Source organism: Salminus brasiliensis, chromosome 12, assembly GCF_030463535.1.
Source record: "Salminus brasiliensis chromosome 12, fSalBra1.hap2, whole genome shotgun sequence".
NCBI classification, from domain to species: domain Eukaryota; kingdom Metazoa; phylum Chordata; class Actinopteri; order Characiformes; family Bryconidae; genus Salminus; species Salminus brasiliensis.
The window spans coordinates 36,151,746-36,169,069 of NC_132889.1; the positions used below are offsets into that span (position 1 = coordinate 36,151,746).

The window sequence follows — 17,324 nt, forward strand, 5'->3', positions numbered from 1 at the left end:
TTTTTTTTTTTCCTCTCCCTGCTTTTAATCTTCATTTTTAGCTACTTTTAACTTGTCCAAAAAAAGAAAAAAAAGAAAAAAAAAGGCCCCGTCAGCAGTCTGTCCCTTCTTTGAAAGGAAGCCATGTAATATATGTAGAGTTGCAGCGGTCCCTCAGTACACACCGACTCTCGGAAACCAAGATTTCGAAACGGAAGAGGACAACAAAGAAAAAAAACTTGGAAAGAAATGCGTGTAAATATTGTAGAGGTGTTTGTTTCTCGTAGAAACACACTGGTTCCAGTCTGTAAATATGTTCTTCCTTTTTCCTACTTTCCCATTGCGAGAAAAAATTGTACATACCTATCATTCAGTTCTTATTTGTTTTGTTTTTTTTTTGTTTTTTTTCTTTGAATTTGTTGTATTATTTTAATATTATTTGCAATATTTCTCTTGTATTAATGCGTTGGACCCTTTATTAATGGTGCATTAAAATATTTTTAAAAAAAATGAAAGCTCAGCCCAGCAGCGATTTCGTTTCTTTGGGTGTGTGTGTGTGTGTGTGTGGGGGTGTGTGTGTGAAGTTAAATTCTGGCGTTAGCACTGTGGACGGGTTATCTTCAGGTGGTGGGGTACTTGCTGCAGTAAAGAAGCACTGGTCAGTGCAGATGACCTCTTCAGGTGTAAGCAGTCACTATGCCCATCCTGTAGTAAATCTCCTGGCTTAATTCCTGGTTAGGAAACCAAACCATTGATGTGACCTTTAGGACCTCCCTCAGTGTGTTCTGTACTTCTCAGTGCCTCAGAATGGAGGAATAAGGAAAGGAATCAGATCCAGTTTCAAAACTATAGCCTGGAAATCCCAGAACAGTACGAGACCCAGACAGGCCTTGTTGGTGCACATCCTCCTCGCCCAGACGTTTGCGTTACGCTGTCTGCAAGCAAGATTTAGAGGTTGTGGCAAGTTCAGAATAAAGGAATGGCTCATATTCCCTTGTGATATGATGAGCTGGGAAGTCTGAACACCTCGTGGACATGAGCTTCAACAGAACCGGCTCAAACACGGGGAGGCAGGGAGCTCAGAAGCTCTCTCCTGCTGAGACTAGAAGACATTAGAGGACACAGAGCTTGTCTAGTCCCTGTAGAGAAGAAGTACCACCAATAGAATAGGACTCTCTGGGGCTCCCATGCCCCCTAATGCCAGGCGTGGGCTTTTTTTAGTGCCTCAGAATGGTGGAATAAGGAAAACGCCTCCAGTGAGCGGCAGTTCGGCAGGTCTGCAAGCTGGTTGGAGCGGACAGAAAGGCTACAGTAGCTCAGAGAAGCGTACTCTACAATTATGGTGAGCAGGAAGCCACTCCTGTCAGCCAAGGCGCTGAGGCTGCAGAGTCTGGAAGAGGACTGGCGTCTGCCTGGCGTCAGCAGTCCAGGCTGCTGGAGGTGGTGGAGGTGGCGGTGGTGTAATGGTGTGGGGAAAGCTTTCTTGCTACGCTTTGGCATCGCTAATACCCATCAATCATCGCTTCAATGCCACGGACTTGACGATCTGCATCCCCTCCTGACCCCAGTGCTGAACGTTCTCCTGAAAAGCCTGCAGGAGTGATGAAACCATGTCAACATGGACCAGAATCTCCAAGGAATGGATCCAGCATCTTGTGGAATCCATGCACTTTTGAACTGAAGCTGTTTTGAGTGCAACAGGAGGTCCTACTCCATAAATAGGCTCATTGTCTGTCCCGGAAACCAGCCCATAGACTGCAGAATATGTGCAGGGTGGGCTGCACCGGGGGGAATAAAATAAGCCGGGTTTAGAGCTTCTGATAAAGCTTCTGAATCTAGGCTTTCCTTCTGGTCATGTGCTGCTTGATGGTGTTTCTTTAAGGTCGAACATCCCAGCAACCCTGGTGGGTTCCTCCAAAGGAACTTCTCTTCTGCTGCAACTCCAGCCCCTCCTCAGTCTGTGATGTAATCGAGGGGATTTGGCCGTCTGTTACTAGAAGAGAATTACTTAAGAGAAAACTCAAGTTTTGACAGAAGTATTGGGACACCTACTCAATCATTGTTTCTTCTGCAATCAAGGAGAAAAAAGACCCCACAATACCCCCCCCGACTCCTCAACTCGTCCCAAAAGTATTGGTTCCACAGCTCTAGGGGGCTTTAGACCGGCGCTGGGTGATACGACCTCAAAACAGTACCACGATTAAGTGAACATTCGACCTTGATTACAATAAATGATCGATTATAGGAGCTGCCCGAGTTGCTCAGTGTTTAAATTCTCCATGTTGCTATCATGACCATCAAGGTTCATGTTTATCTGCTTTGGGTTTCTATAGTGTGTGTGTGTGTTAGCATTAGCATTAGCGTTAGCCTCCACTCGGTTCTGAACGGGTTCTTCAGTGCTGGTTTATAAACAGAGAAAGGCGACTGGGCGGTTCTCCGGTTCTCCCGCTGGTAAAACAGTGAGAGCGTTTCAGTGAGAGTTTTATAAAGGGTCTGATATTATGGTCTGTTTTCAGGTTCCACTGTAAAATAGCTCAAATAGCTCCACACTGCAGAACCTCAACTCCTTTATTTACCTTCTGAGAACGTCCACACTGCTGCTGCTGCAGCCGGCTGGGCTATAATGTTCTTAGCATGGTGCCTTGAGGACAGCAGATGGCGCTCTGCATACCCAGGATTCTGTTGAAGAACCATCACCTCTGCCCTCATGACCCACCTTCACTCTGCCTCTGCTCACCCTTACACCCTAATGTCCATTTCTGTCCAGTGGAGGCCAGCAGAAGCTGAGAGTGTGTGTACTAAAGCTGCTCACCAACACTCGAGTCTCTGGCCTTCTTCCACATTCTGTAGAGAAAAGTCCCTTTGTGTCTTTGTGGGAGATCGGAAGCGATATAGTTCCTTAAACTGTTCGCACATGAAAAAAATCCAGTTTCAAAACTTTAACCTGGTAATCCCATAACAGCACGAGACCCAGACAGCCCACGTTTGTGTTACGGTGTCTGCAAGCAAGATTTAGAGCTTGTTGTGTGTTCAGAACGAAAGAATGGCTCATATTCCCTTATGTTATGATGAGCTTCGACAAACCCGGCTCAAATACAGGGAGGCAGGGAGCTCAGAAGCTCTCCTGCTGAGACTAGAAGACATTACAGCTGTAGAGAAGAAGCACCACCAATAGAATAGGACTCTCTGGGGCTCCCATGAGCCTAATGGCACCATGCCACCTAATGCCAGGCATGGGCTAGAGGGGTGTATACACCCCCCCCCCAATCATGCTCCACCCAATCATTTTGGGATGAGTTGGGGATGATGAGGTGGGGTGGTGATCATCATCCAACATCCTGACTTCACCAACGTTCTTGGATCAAATCCTCACAGCAATGTTCCTCCAAAATCTAGTAGAAAGCCTTCTTCCCTGGACAGTAGAGACAATTACTCCAACAGAAGCAGGAGAAGCTTTTTTTAACAGTCTTGATTTTAGATTCACTGAATGAGCAGGTGTCCCAATACTTTTGTCTATGTAGTGTATGACTAAACCTGCACAACACTAATCTAAAAAAATGCAACTTGACCAAACAGATTTGTTTTGTCTTCTGCGTTCTCCGTCACTTTAATCCTAGCCCACCTTCTGGAATCAGGAGTTGTGATCAAGACCTCCTATGTGGACCTCAGGACTGTGATGAGTCAGGATTTGGGTCAAAACAGTCAAAATAATAACGTCTAAGGAAAGTCAATACAGTGCAAATTTCACAGTCTTGTCAGGGTTTTTTGGTAAAATTCTCTGAAAGTGAACTATTGCTCTACATATTTTTATTTTACTATACTGTTTAAATAATTAACATTCTGGATTGTGTACCTATTTTTGCTGACTTCAAAAAGTCTGACTACAAATACTACTGAGTACAAAATACAATGATGTCTGAAACACGTTTGAGTACAAATACTGAGTCCAATCCAAGTCTGAGTACAAATACAGTCAGTCCCGAATCTGAGTACAAATACAGTCAGGCCCGAGTCTTGAGTACAAATACAGTCAGTCCCGAGTCTTGAGTACAAATACAGTCAGTCCCGAGTCTTGAGTACAAATACTGTCAGTTCCGCGTCTGAGTACAAATACAGTCAGTCCCGAGTCTGAGTACAAATACTGTCAGTTCCGAGTCTTGAGTACAAATACAGTCAGTCCCGAGTCTGAGTACAAATACAGTCAGTCCAGAGTCTTGAGTACAAATACAGTCAGTCCCGAGTCTGAGTACAAATACAGTCAGTCCCGAGTCTGAGTACAAATACAGTCAGTCCCGAGTCTTGAGTACAAATACAGTCAGTCCCGAGTCTGAGTACAAATACAGTCAGTCCCGAGTCTGAGTACAAATACAGTCAGTCCAGAGTCTTGAGTACAAATACAGTCAGTCCCGAGTCTGAGTACAAATACAGTCAGTCCAGAGTCTTGAGTACAAATACAGTCAGTCCCGAGTCTGAGTACAAATACAGTCAGTCCCGAGTCTGAGTACAAATACAGTCAGTCCCGAGTCTTGAGTACAAATATTGTCAGTCCCGCGTCTGAGTACAAATACAGTCAGTCCCGAGTCTGAGTACAAATACTGTCAGTTCCGAGTCTGAGTACAAATACAGTCAGTCCCGAGTCTGAGTACAAATACAGTCAGTCCAGAGTCTTGAGTACAAATACAGTCAGTCCCGAGTCTGAGTACAAATACAGTCAGTCCAGAGTCTTGAGTACAAATACAGTCAGTCCAGAGTCTTGAGTACAAATACAGTCAGTCCCGAGTTTGAGTACAAATACAGTCAGTCCCGAGTCTGAGTACAAATACAGTCAGTTCTGCGTCTGAGTACAAATACAGTCAGTTCCGCGTCTGAGTACAAATACTGTCAGTCCCGAGTCTGAGTACAAATACAGTCAGTCCCGCGTCTGAGTACAAATACAGTCAGTCCCGAGTCTGAGTACAAATACAGTCAGTTCTGCGTCTGAGTACAAATACTGTCAGTTCCGCGTCTGAGTACAAATACTGTCAGTTCCGCGTCTGAGTACAAATACAGTCAGTCCCGAGTCTGAGTACAAATACTGTCAGTCCCGCGTCTGAGTACAAATACAGTCAGTCCCGCGTCTGAGTACAAATACTGTGAGTTCCGAGTCTGAGTATAAATACTGTCAGTCCCGAGTCCGAGTACAAATACTGTCAGTCCCGCGTCTGAGTACAAATACTGTCAGTCCCGAGTCTGAGTACAAATACAGTCAGTCCCGCGTCTGAGTACAAATACAGTCAGTCCCGCATCTGAGTACAAATACTGTGAGTTCCGAGTCTGAGTATAAATACTGTCAGTCCCGAGTCCGAGTACAAATACTGTCAGTTCCGTGTCTGAGTAAAAATACAGTCAGTCCCGTGTCTGAGTACATATACAGTCAGTCCCGCGTCTGAGTACAAAATAATGTTTGAGCACAGATGGGCAGAGACACTTTAGATTCCAGCCTTGAATAATTCTAATTAGCCCCCCTTCACCCTAAGATCTGCTTCACAACCACACGGCATCCGGTAGCAGGAAATCACTCTGCCAGCCTCTCAGCTCTCCTGCAGCTGATCTGCCTTGACTCTTCTCTGGAACTGGTCTGGACGCTGGTCAGTCTGGATTATTGGCTGAAGCTCTGCTTTGCCGTTTCACCAGAACCTTCCAGCATAAGTAAAATAAAACAGGCTGGTTTTGCTACTGTGACTTTAAGATGTGTTAATGAGCTCTGTTCTGATTGGCTGGCTTAGATTGTACCTCATTAAAAGAAGTGAGGCATGCCGTTTCCTCTAAAGAGCTCATGCTGACGCCTCTGTACGTGCAGTAGCGTTTTTACTGGGGTCCTCTGTCACTGTAGTTAGTGGCTGGTGTTATGCCACTTGTGACTGAAATAAGAGTGACTCTCTCTGACTCTAAGATCACCTTTGTCCTCCTGCTGACCTTCAGTCATTTCCTGCCATTGCTATGTGTTGAAGTTCAACATGAGCAACAACAAAACCCCTGAACGGAGAGGAAGAGATACAAGGGACAGTTCTGCTGCTGGAAAAGCTGGAGATGCTGGGTGGAACCGTCAGGGCTTTCTATTCTATCTAGTTTCTTGGACTTGGAAATACATGTCTAATTTTAGCTTGTTTTTTTATTGAATAGATGATAAATCAGTATCAGTGTATCAATCTGAACAGAATTAAGATTTTATTGTTGAGTTGAAAACAAGGATCAGGATACAACCAAGGGTGTGTTCCCATTGGTTAGGACTTCAGGAGCAGAACTGAAGGCCAAACACCTGAAATTAACCACCAGTATCATTTGCAACTGACAGTGGATTCAACCAATGTTATGTGTACAAATACTATCGAGTATAAGACAAGTCTGTGTACAAATACTTAAGAGTATGAGGCAAGTCTGAATACAAATACTACTGAGTACAGGAAAGAATGAGTACAAATACTACTGAGTACAAGAAAGAATGAGTACAAATACTATTGAGTACAGAAAAGAATGAGTACAAATACTATTGAGTACAGGAAAGTATGAGTACAAATACTACTGAGTACAAGAAAGAATGAGTACAAATACTATTGAGTACAGGAAAGAATGAGTACAAATACTATTGAGTACAAGAAAGAATGAGTACAAATACTACTGAGTGCAAGAAAGAATGAGTACAAATACTACTGAGTACAAGAAAGAATGAGTACAAATACTACTGAGTACAGGACAAGTCTGTGTACAAATACTATTGAGTACAAGACAAGTCTGAGTACAAATACTATTGAGTACAAGACAAGTCTGAGTACAAATACTTTAGAATACAAGGCAAGTTTCAATACAAATACTATTGAGTACAGGAAAGTATGAGTACAAATACTATTGAGTCCAAGAAAGAATGAGTACAAATACTTTAGAGTACAGGAAAGTATGAGTACAAATACTACTGAGTACAAGAAAGAATAAGTACAAATACTATTGAGTACAAGAAAGTATGAGTACAAATACTATTGAGTACAGGAAAAGTCTGTGTACAAATACTATTGAGTACAAGAAAGAATGAGTACAAATACTACTGAGTACAGGAAAAGTCTGTGTACAAATACTATTGAGTACAAGAAAGAATGAGTACAAATACTTTAGAGTATGAGGCAAGTCTGAATACAAATATGATCGAGTACGAGACAAGTCTGAGAACCAATAGTACTCACAACCAATGTTGTTTGGATTCCTTGTGGGTAGGATCAATTTAATCAGAGAGCAAATGTCACTGTAGTTCTCCTGGAGGTTCTAGATACATCGCTGATTGTGATTGTGAGCAGGAGTGTGAGCAGGTTCAGTGTCCAGAAATGGAGGTTGCCGCTGCAGACAAGCTCCCATGCTACATGCCTCAGATAAATCCATCCATCCATCTATCAGAAATCCATGGTCTAAACTGAAGGCCTAGAAGTAGAGCCCTACTAGAATCAGTTCAACCCTCAGAATAATGCTTATAGACCCTAATAATTCATATCACCATAACTATAATCTGGGAGGCTGTAGAGATCCAGGCTGAGGGAGTTTTCTCAGTGACCTCACGAATATTCCAGTAAGATCTTCTTTGATCTGGAGGTTTCCAGCTCAAACATGTTTGTGTTGACTGTTGCTCCAGCTAGCATGTCATGAAGGGTCTACTGGGAAATCAGGGGAGTACTGGATTCTAGTGTGAGGAATTTGCTCAGGGTGGATAACATAATCACCAGTGCATCCCCAGTGCAGTGTGTAAGAACATACCAGAGGAACCCAGAGAACAGAGGTCACACCAAAAGCTGGGGATGTGCTTCACTAAGGGGCGTTCTCGGTTAACCCGCTCTGTCAAAATCCTGTAAGACTCCATAAATGACTCCTAAAAGGACTTTTGCCACTTAATTCCCACAACTTCACAAATTCCATAGTGGTAAGAGTGAGTGAGGAGACTGATGGTCTGAGGACGATATTTTGCCACGAAGCTAACAGGTATCTGTGCTGCTGGGAGGAGCTGTGATCTTAGGTAAGCTGAGGTTGGGTCTCCTGGCATTAGCATTGCTACTGCTGGCCTCGTCAACATTGCTACATTGGCATTAGCATTGTTACTGCAGCATTAGCTAAGCTACCATGGCATTAGCATTGCTATTGCGACATTACCATCACTACCGTGGTGCTGACATTGCTACCACATATTTGTTATTATTTATTTAGTGCATTTTTACCCATTTGTGTTGCTGCCAATTAACCCACCCCTTTCTAGCTCCCCCCTAGCACTAGCAATGCTCCCGACACAAGGCTGGAAATATCAATATCGATAATGTCCAATATCGCTTAAGGATGGTAAGGGGAAAGAGTGCTGTCTGTTGTGCTCTCTCTGACTCCGGCTGCTGAGGGCAATGTACAGTGTATATATATATATATTTTTATGAATACATTTTTCACACATTTTCTCCCCAATTTGGGCCGTCATTTACCCAACCCGTACGTACTCTCTCCCCCAATCGCATGAGACACTAGTGAGAATGGACGAACATGCGCCCCCTTCTGACTGGTGCACTTATTTTTCGAACTGCCGCAGATGCAACATCACTGGGCAAGCAACACGCCGCATACCCAGCTTCGACGCACCACCTTGCAGAAGCCAGGGATGACCAGCACCGCAGCGAAGAGATATGGGGAGAGAGCGCCATCTACCTGCCCTGTTACCCACCGTGGAGAGAGCAAGGCCAATTGGGCCCCGGCTGCCGATGGCTAGCAGCATGACCGGGATTCGAACCATAGAATCATAGAGGATCATAGAGGACATAATGCTAGAGTGGGATTTAATGGTCGGACTCAGACAATTCCATTAAACCTCCTGGATAAATTGAACACAGTTCATTCTGAGAAATCAGGTGGTTTAGACATGAAAAGTAAGAGATAATGCAAATTAAAACATTAAAAACATGCAAAAAATACCAAAAATTGTTAAAATGAGAAGATATTAAACATCAAACTAATTTTAATTAGGATAATTAAGTAATATGAAGTTATAGTAGTAGAACTAAAATTTCTTGTCTTCTGTTGAGGCTCTTCTAATGTTTTCCGTCAACTGGTTCCATTTAAGAGCAGCAGACTAGCTAATTGCTGCTAGAAATAAAGGCCTGGATGAGGGTCTGCTTTAGCCAGAACATCTCTAATCTTGTTGATGTTCTTCAGGTGCTAAAATGCAGATCCAGTCCCTGCTTTAACAGGACTGCAGAAACTGAGACCAGAGTCCGTCAGCATGCCAAGCCTACAAGCTCGTTCTTTAGATTTGACAGGCAGATCGACTGGATTTAAGGTAATCTGCTTTATCTTATAACTATAACTGTATGTATCATCTGCATAGCTGTGATAAGGTGTCCTGTAGTTTTGTAGGATCTGGTCAAGAGAAACCATAAGATTAAACAAAAGGGGCCCAAGAAGCAAACCCTGGGGCACACCACAGGTCACCGGCTCACTCTCAGAAACTCAATTTCCTATTTCCACAAAGTCATTTCTGCCTTGCAGGTATAAACTGAACCACTTCAGGACCTTTTTCTGACAGTCCAGCCCAGTTCTCGAGACTATCTATAAGAATGCATGTAATTAAAACATGATCAGGGCTTAGTGAGCAAAGTAAGTACGTAAACAAGTACATTTCAGTCATGTAGCTCATTAAAAACAACCAGCACTGACTAAACCCTGGACCTCAACACAACTTCAGCTCATTCATTCCTTTCATTCTGGTCATTTTTGTCTGAATCTTGGCAGAGGCTGTGCGGGAACTGCTGTCTGCACATCATCCAGTCTGGATAGAGGCCGAGACATTAGAGAGAAACCGCCTTACTGTGGGTTCCTGTGGCCCTGGACAGCCAGGGAGAGCTGCACGTTCCTCATTGCTCATCCTCCTCGAGGCTGCCTTTGACACCATGAACCCGGTACACGCTGAACCATGAACATGGTGCTTATTTTAACACTTTTAGGACGGATTTGACTGTTTAAACCATTTAAACCAGTAACAGAGTTGAAATGTTCCACCGTTTTGTGGCTTAACCTCAAACTAGGTTCCACTGAGCGCTAAAAAGTCTAAAAATAGAATTTTCAGCACAATAAAAGATCTGACAAAAATGACTATACTGTTGATTCATCCTCAACATTTCATACAAAACAATGAGATCAGAAGTTCATACAAAACATATCTTACTTTCTTTACATGTTTCCCGCCAGAGGAAGTGACATCACTGAGTGTGGGTCACATGACTTTTATTGGAACTGTTTGCAGATTTTATGCAGTTTTATAGAGGTAACAGAGCTGAGCAGAGCACTGGGACAGGCATCGGTGGGCAGGAGTCCGGCTCGGCTGTTCTGTGGTCTGCGCGTGAAGCCTGACCCCTGGTCTGACGAAGAGGGAGGAGACGGGGTGGAGGTGGGCACGAAGGTTGTAGACCGTGAGGTGTGTGTATATATAAAGGGGATGAAGACCTGGAGATGGAGTTAAGGGGTTAAGGGTGTGGTTCTCCTCCCAAAAGTAAGTTAAAGTCCTAATCTTCAGTTTTTTAATGACTGAAATGACATAAATAACTGTTAATAGAGTAAGATGAAAAAAAGGAAGAATGAATATTTTTTAATTAATATATTTAATTTTAATATATTTAGTTAGGGGTCTAAATCAGGAGGTGAAGATAGTCAATAATGTTTGGGCCGGTGTCATGGGCGCCGCTGGTACTGGAGCAGACCCGGTGGGCGGCGGGACCCTGGGCGCAGACACTGGAGCTTGGACGGACTCCTCCATAGAGGAAAACCTTCATATGAGGGAGAGACCAGGGGAACCCCGCCATCACAGTCTCCTGCAGCATCGGGTGGAGGAAGGCTCCTTCTCTTTCCATACATACCCAACGGGGGGGTCCCAGAAGGGGGGTCCATCTCAGGGCACATCTGGCCCAGGGATTATCTGCTACTTCCAACTTTTTGGGTCTGGTCTTCTGTCACAGTTTGTCACGAGACAGAGGCGGGCGTACTCACAGGATAATTGTTTGAATACAAGACAAGAAAACAGAAACCAAACAAGCACAAAAGACTCACATAAACAGGCCAAATCTACAAACCGGGAACTGGCACACACACACACACACACACACACACACACACACACACACATGAACATACATACACATACACATACACAGGAACATACACATACACACACACAGGAACATACACATACACATACACAGGAACATACACATACAAATACACAGGAACATACACATACACACACACAGGAACATACACATACACACACACACACACAGGAACATACACAGGAACATATATATATATACACACACACACACACACACACACACACACACACACACACACACACACACACACACACACACACAGGAACATCAGCTCACACACATGCACAAGACCAGACAAGGGACGACTGAAACAAAGGGGTACTTATACAGACACTAACAAGAGACTCACGAGGAACAGCTGGGACTAACAAGGGGGCGTGGTTACAAAGGAAACACTGGTGGAAACACTAATGGACAGGCGTGGCTAGGGCAGACATGACACAAACAAAGGCAGACATGACAACAGGGGCAGGCATGACAGCCGAAGTCATTTAGTTAATATTTTGTGTAGAAATTGTGTCTCAAATATAAATCAAGCATTTTTAATTTAAAAAGTCAAATGTTTAATATTTAAAAAAATTAATTTATAAAGATTTTGTTTTTTAGAAAAGTAACAAAAAGTTATAAGTGGGAGACGTGAAATGTTTGCATGTTTGTGAAATGAGGCATAAATATAGCTCACAGTGTAATATAGTACAGTGCATATCGCCACTGCCCAATGAAAAACCTGCATCTCCTAATTGGTGATTTTACAGGAGAAGGCAAAAACATCCTTCACTTTAAATGAAGGTCAATGGAAAATACGACTCTATTCCAAGTCATTTAGAGCATTTCTATTGGTCCATTCATTCAGAATTATATACACAGTTTACAGAAGCAGCTACAAGGGTCAAACCATGGAGAAAAAAACTAAAAACGGACAAAAATTGAGATACATGGTTTACACTGAACAGCAGCGATATACTGTGAATACATATGCGCTTTCAAAGCAGCAGATTTAGTCGTTACAAATGACTTTGAAAAATGAATTAACATTCATTTGCATTGACTACCATTGATTCAAAGTTGGCCTTGTCCTGTAAAGCCACCGTTTTGGAGACACGTGTCTTTTACTGGACAGCGCCGTTATGATCAGCAGCTTATATCTCCAGTATATAACCAGTAGCTGTAATGAAATATTAAGAGTTTATGGGTGGTTTGAATATTTATAGATAGAAACGAGGCTGTGTCCCAGTCTTATTAGCTCCATTTTGGGACAATTTTGGAACAATTGAGTGTCCATTGAAACCATAGCTGCGTTCCAAAGCCAAGGCTGCAGCTGAGACAGGGCGGGTACCCGGAAGGACTGTCCCATGAAGACTCCATCCTAGCAGGATATAGTCCATTACTCATATACTGTATATACATCTGCGTTCACAGAGGGGGAAGAGGCCCCACATGATGAGACGATCTGCTGAGTGGTCAATCAGAGGACAGAATGACACAGGGATTAGAATGTGCACAGATCAGTCTATCAAAGAGCCTCAATTTCAGATATTTATATTTAATATATTTATGTTTAAACCTTCTGTGAGGTTCTGGAGGAGCAACTCTGACTGATCTCACCATGGTCAGAGATAGGCCTCTGGTATCTTGGCCTGATAGAAGATTGTAGGAGGTGTGTGTGTGCGGTCTTGTGTGGTCTCTGCTGACTGAGATGGTGTGTAAAGCCTGAGTTGGGACAGCTGTCCCCTCACTAGAAACCCACAAAAGTTCCTAAAGTTTCTAATCTTCCATGCACGTCCTGGTTTAGACTTAAATAAAACATTAGTATCTGTACTAGGATGAGTCTAGGATAGCAGTCTTACACTATCGGGTTGGTTTCCTGGACAGGAATTAGGCCAAATCCTAGAGTCCCCTGCCTGGGAAACCAGCCCGGCATGCCCAGAGGGTTATAGACAGCTGCTTATCCAGCAGTTCGTCTGAAATCAAGGCCAGTAATTGTCAGAGTACGAGTCCACCCTTTCCTTTGCTTTACACTAGATGTTGGAACATTTGGGTGAGGAGGTTTTGGATGGAGCTCCATCACCCCAGAGAATGCAGAGAATCTGCTGCTCCACAGCCCAGGGCTGGAAGGTCTTTTTGATACTCTAGACTACTAACAAGAGACTCACGAGGAACACCTGGGACTAACAAGGGGGCATGGCCACAAAAGAAACACTGGTGGAAACACTAATGGACAGGCGTGGCTAGGGCGGAAAAGACACAAACAGAGCCATGTGTTTGGGAGCACATGACAAAACCAAACAAAGGCAGACATGACAACAGGGGCAGGCATGACAGCCAGGAGTCATTTAGTTAATATTTTGTGTAGAAATTTTGTCTCAAATATAAATTAAAGTCAAATGTTTATTATTTAAAAAAAACTGATTTTATAAAGATTTTGTTTTTTTGAAAAAAAAAATAAATAAAAGTGTATCTGGGAGATGTGAAAATTTTACATAAATTTTACAGTAATTGTCAGAGTACGAGTCCACCCGCCTCCTTTTGCTTTACACTAGATGTTGGAACATTTGGGTGAGGAGGTATTGGATGGAGCTCCATCACCCCAGAGAATGCAGAGAATCTGCTGACGTGGTAAATTATATATATATATAGGTTTATCGTTTCCTCCATGGCTGAGTGGTGGGACAGGTTTACTCATGTTTGGAATTGAAAATGTTAATGCTAAAGCTAATGCTAAGTCATTTAAACTGTTTCAGCTAGGTTTGGTTACACCCCTGGAGAAACAGGCCCCTGAGTGCCGGGTCAGACCCCTCAGTGCCAGGTCAGACCCCTCAGTGCCGGGTCAGACCCCTCAGTGGGAAGAGCTTGATGCTTCCTCTACCAGAATGAAGCTCAGTCAGTGCTGGTCTTTAGTCGGCCCAGTCAGAGATGAGGTGATGTGGTGTTAGCGTGAAGAGACGCTCGGCTCCTTCTCTGCTTTGCTAAACTCCTCACAGGAGAATTCCTAGAGGATCATGATTCCTAGAGGAATTCCCGTTTCCGATACGCTCCGCCGCCTGCAGTGCAGCGGTAAACGGCATGCTGCGGCAGACGTGCGGACTTTTGTCCATGTTGGAGGGACTTCCAGACATGCAAACGGTCCTCCAGTGAAGATTTCTAAAGGAAGCTGTAAAGCGGCGGACGCTCTGTGAGGTCTGATAACTCTAGTACTCCAGCCCAGGCGTACAGCGACGACGCAGGGACTTGGGATTAGGGGCCGTTGGTCATGCAAATGCAACAGTCGCATGTTGCATGTGTGCAGAGAACTGTGGGTAACTGAGGGGCAGAGAGGATACATCAGTTGCCTCCTCACTATAACTCAGAACATAGGCTGCATTTCTAGGCTGTATACAAAGGATCCTTCACTTCGGGGCAGCCTTTCCTGAGGCAGCGGCTGAGAAATGCAACCCAGGCAATGGATTCAATTGGGACGCAACCCTCAGGCAAATATGAATAGAACAAGGAGAAACGACTGCAGTGCTGTCTTTCTCGCGCTTCACGCTAGCTCTCGCGCTCGTTCTCTCTCTTGCTGAACGGAAGGACAGACTGCTGTTTCCTGTGAGAATTAGGTGTAGTGTCTGAAACTGAGGAAGCAGAACCAACAGAGTAATGAAAGACTTCGCTGTTTGGGGCTTAAGGTAAATGTTGGATGATATGTGTGTGTGTGTGTGTGTGTATGTTTCATGATACAGCAATAATATGAACAGACAGAGAGAGAGAGAGAGCTTAATTCTGACATTATATGGACAAAAGTATTGGGACACCTGCTCATTCATTGTTTGTTCTGAAATCAAGGGTATTAAAAGAGCTTCTCCTGCTTCTGTTGGAGTAACTGTCTCTACTGTCCAGGGAAGAAGACTTTCTGCTAGCTTATGGAGGAGCATTGCTGTGAGGATTTGATTGCATTCAGGGACAAGAGTCTTGGTTAGGTCAGGATGTTGGATGGTCACCAATCCACATCATCCCAAAAGTATTGGATGGAGCACCACCCATCACTCACAGCTCAATTCTAGGGGACATTATACACTTCTAGCCCACGCCGGGCATTAGGCAGCAGCATGGTGCCAATAGGTTCATGTTTATCTGCTCCAGAGAGTCCTATTCTATCAGCAGTACTTCTCTACAGGGACTAGTGTATTTGCATGTATTTGCATGTGTGTCAGCAATGTAGCTGCAAAGTAGCTGAATGCTTTCATTAGAAGGGGTGTCCACAAACATTTGCACATTCAGTGTATGTGTGGCTGGAAGGAAAAGTGAGAGTTGTTCAGTGCTGTCTGAGTAAGCGACCACATAGCTGACACCTACACTTTCTCCTAGCCGCTCACTCATTCACTCATTCACAGTGTTTTTAGTTCTCTAAGCCTCACTCAGCTGCAGTAAAGAAAGTCCAGTTTTATGACTCAGCCTGGCTTAGTATGGTCAGAGGTAATTACTCATTGCAACATTAAGCAGCAGTTCTAGCTTAAATCAGCAGCTTCAGGATCATGCTGATGCTCCACTGTCTGTAACAGGGGGAGAACGGCGTCTCCGTCATTCCCACTCCGGGCCGGATCGCTGCTGCTGCTGCTACTGCACTATGGAGCTTTGGTGGTGGAGCTGCAGGAGGAGAACCTCTCTCCAGAACTGCTGCTGTGTAACGCTGCAGAACCCATAGACTCATATTAGTGTAAAATACTGTAGTGTTACTCTACCGCCTCAGCCCACATACTGCTCCACCTTCAGATCAGCTTGTCCAGAAATGCACGTGTACAGCTGTCCATGAGGGGTTTTTTACTGCAGCGGAGTAAAAGTGAATTACACTCCCTAACTCTAGGGGGAGCCCAAGAGCAAAAAATAACCAATACTTGCATACTGCTGCTTTAAGGGCTCAGGCTTCTCTCTGTCAATACTTTCTGCATGAGTGTGTCAATACTCAATACAGAAAACTGGAAAGTAAACCAATCATAGCTCACCTTTCACTAAACTCCGCCCCTAATTAATACTTTGAGGAAGCAAAAGCTCTACAGCTTGGCTAAGCGTGACTTCAGGAGAATATGGTGTTGCGTATGGTGTTGAGGGCAGCTCAGCACCTCCAGACTCTGCTAGTTATGGGAATACGGGTTGCCACAGGACCCAGGCCTCGTGTCCTGTGCCACCGTCCCGCAGAAGGGGCACTCAAATTCGGGGCACTCAAAAATAGCTCCACGCTATGCTAAAAGCTAATCCACGCTGACCAGGCTGATCATCACCAATGCTGACTTTCTCTAAAACACTCTGGACTGCCAGGAACAATCTGAGAAGTCAAACCCAGGAAAGTGAGTGGGAGTTAGGCCGGTGCTAGGCTAACAGCTAACCCTAGCCCACAGGATACAGCTGGCTACATCTCCTCAGCTGGCTATCAGCACTAACCTTTAAAAAATAATATTTAAAAATAATAATATGAATATTAAGAATAATAAAATAATAAGAATAATAAAAAAGTACACAAACAAAGCTATGCTAAGCTAGGCTATGCTACGGCCTCTCTGGTCCCCTCTGACGACATCTTACAGAAGGGCCATTTAGGACTCAATACATTAGCCAGCCACTGCAGCTAGCATGCTACTGGTCCACCCCCTCGACTGTATTAGCTAGCATGCTAGCCAGCCGAGTTGCCCCCAGCGTGTTTTAACTAGTGTTATTTTTTTTTATCACTTTATTATTTATTTTTATATGCCAGCGTAGCAACAACAATATTATATTGTTGAGCTAATAAGTGTTTAACATTTAATAAATAAAGTTAATAGTGACGCTTTATTCAGATAAGAACTTCTCAAAAACTACTATTACTCAGTAATGATCAGTAAATATTTTAACCAATGGAACAGCCGGGGGGATAGGACGTGTCTGGGGGGATAGGACGTGTCACCACACATTGGGTTGTTTTTCTGTTGTGTTTTTTTGATCCCCCATAAGATAAAAGTCAGTGTGTTTATTTCTGAGGGAAAATAACAGGGTGGTAAATAGGCTTGTACAACTGCATCTGAGCATTTTCCACCCCAAAGTCAAACACTTACTATTAATTCATCAAACAACATAGAAATACTCAGTCGATGCATTATAGCATATTTATGTTTATTTAAAAGCAAATACTTTTGTATTTTAACTCAAATAGAAGTATAAATTCTATATACATACATATCTAAA

At 43.7% G+C, this 17,324-nt stretch overlaps 1 protein-coding gene across 1 annotated transcript in view; it reads left to right on the forward strand.

The window, feature by feature from the left end:
* The first annotated feature begins 14,756 nt into the window (after window positions 1–14,756).
* hsd3b7 (hydroxy-delta-5-steroid dehydrogenase, 3 beta- and steroid delta-isomerase) overlaps window positions 14,757–17,324 on the forward strand; it is a 44,039-nt gene continuing 41,471 nt past the window's right edge. Inside the window, exon 1 of the mRNA XM_072693445.1 lies at window positions 14,757–14,797. The gene's annotated coding sequence lies outside the window, so the exon portion shown is untranslated. The remainder of the gene's footprint in view (window positions 14,798–17,324) is intronic.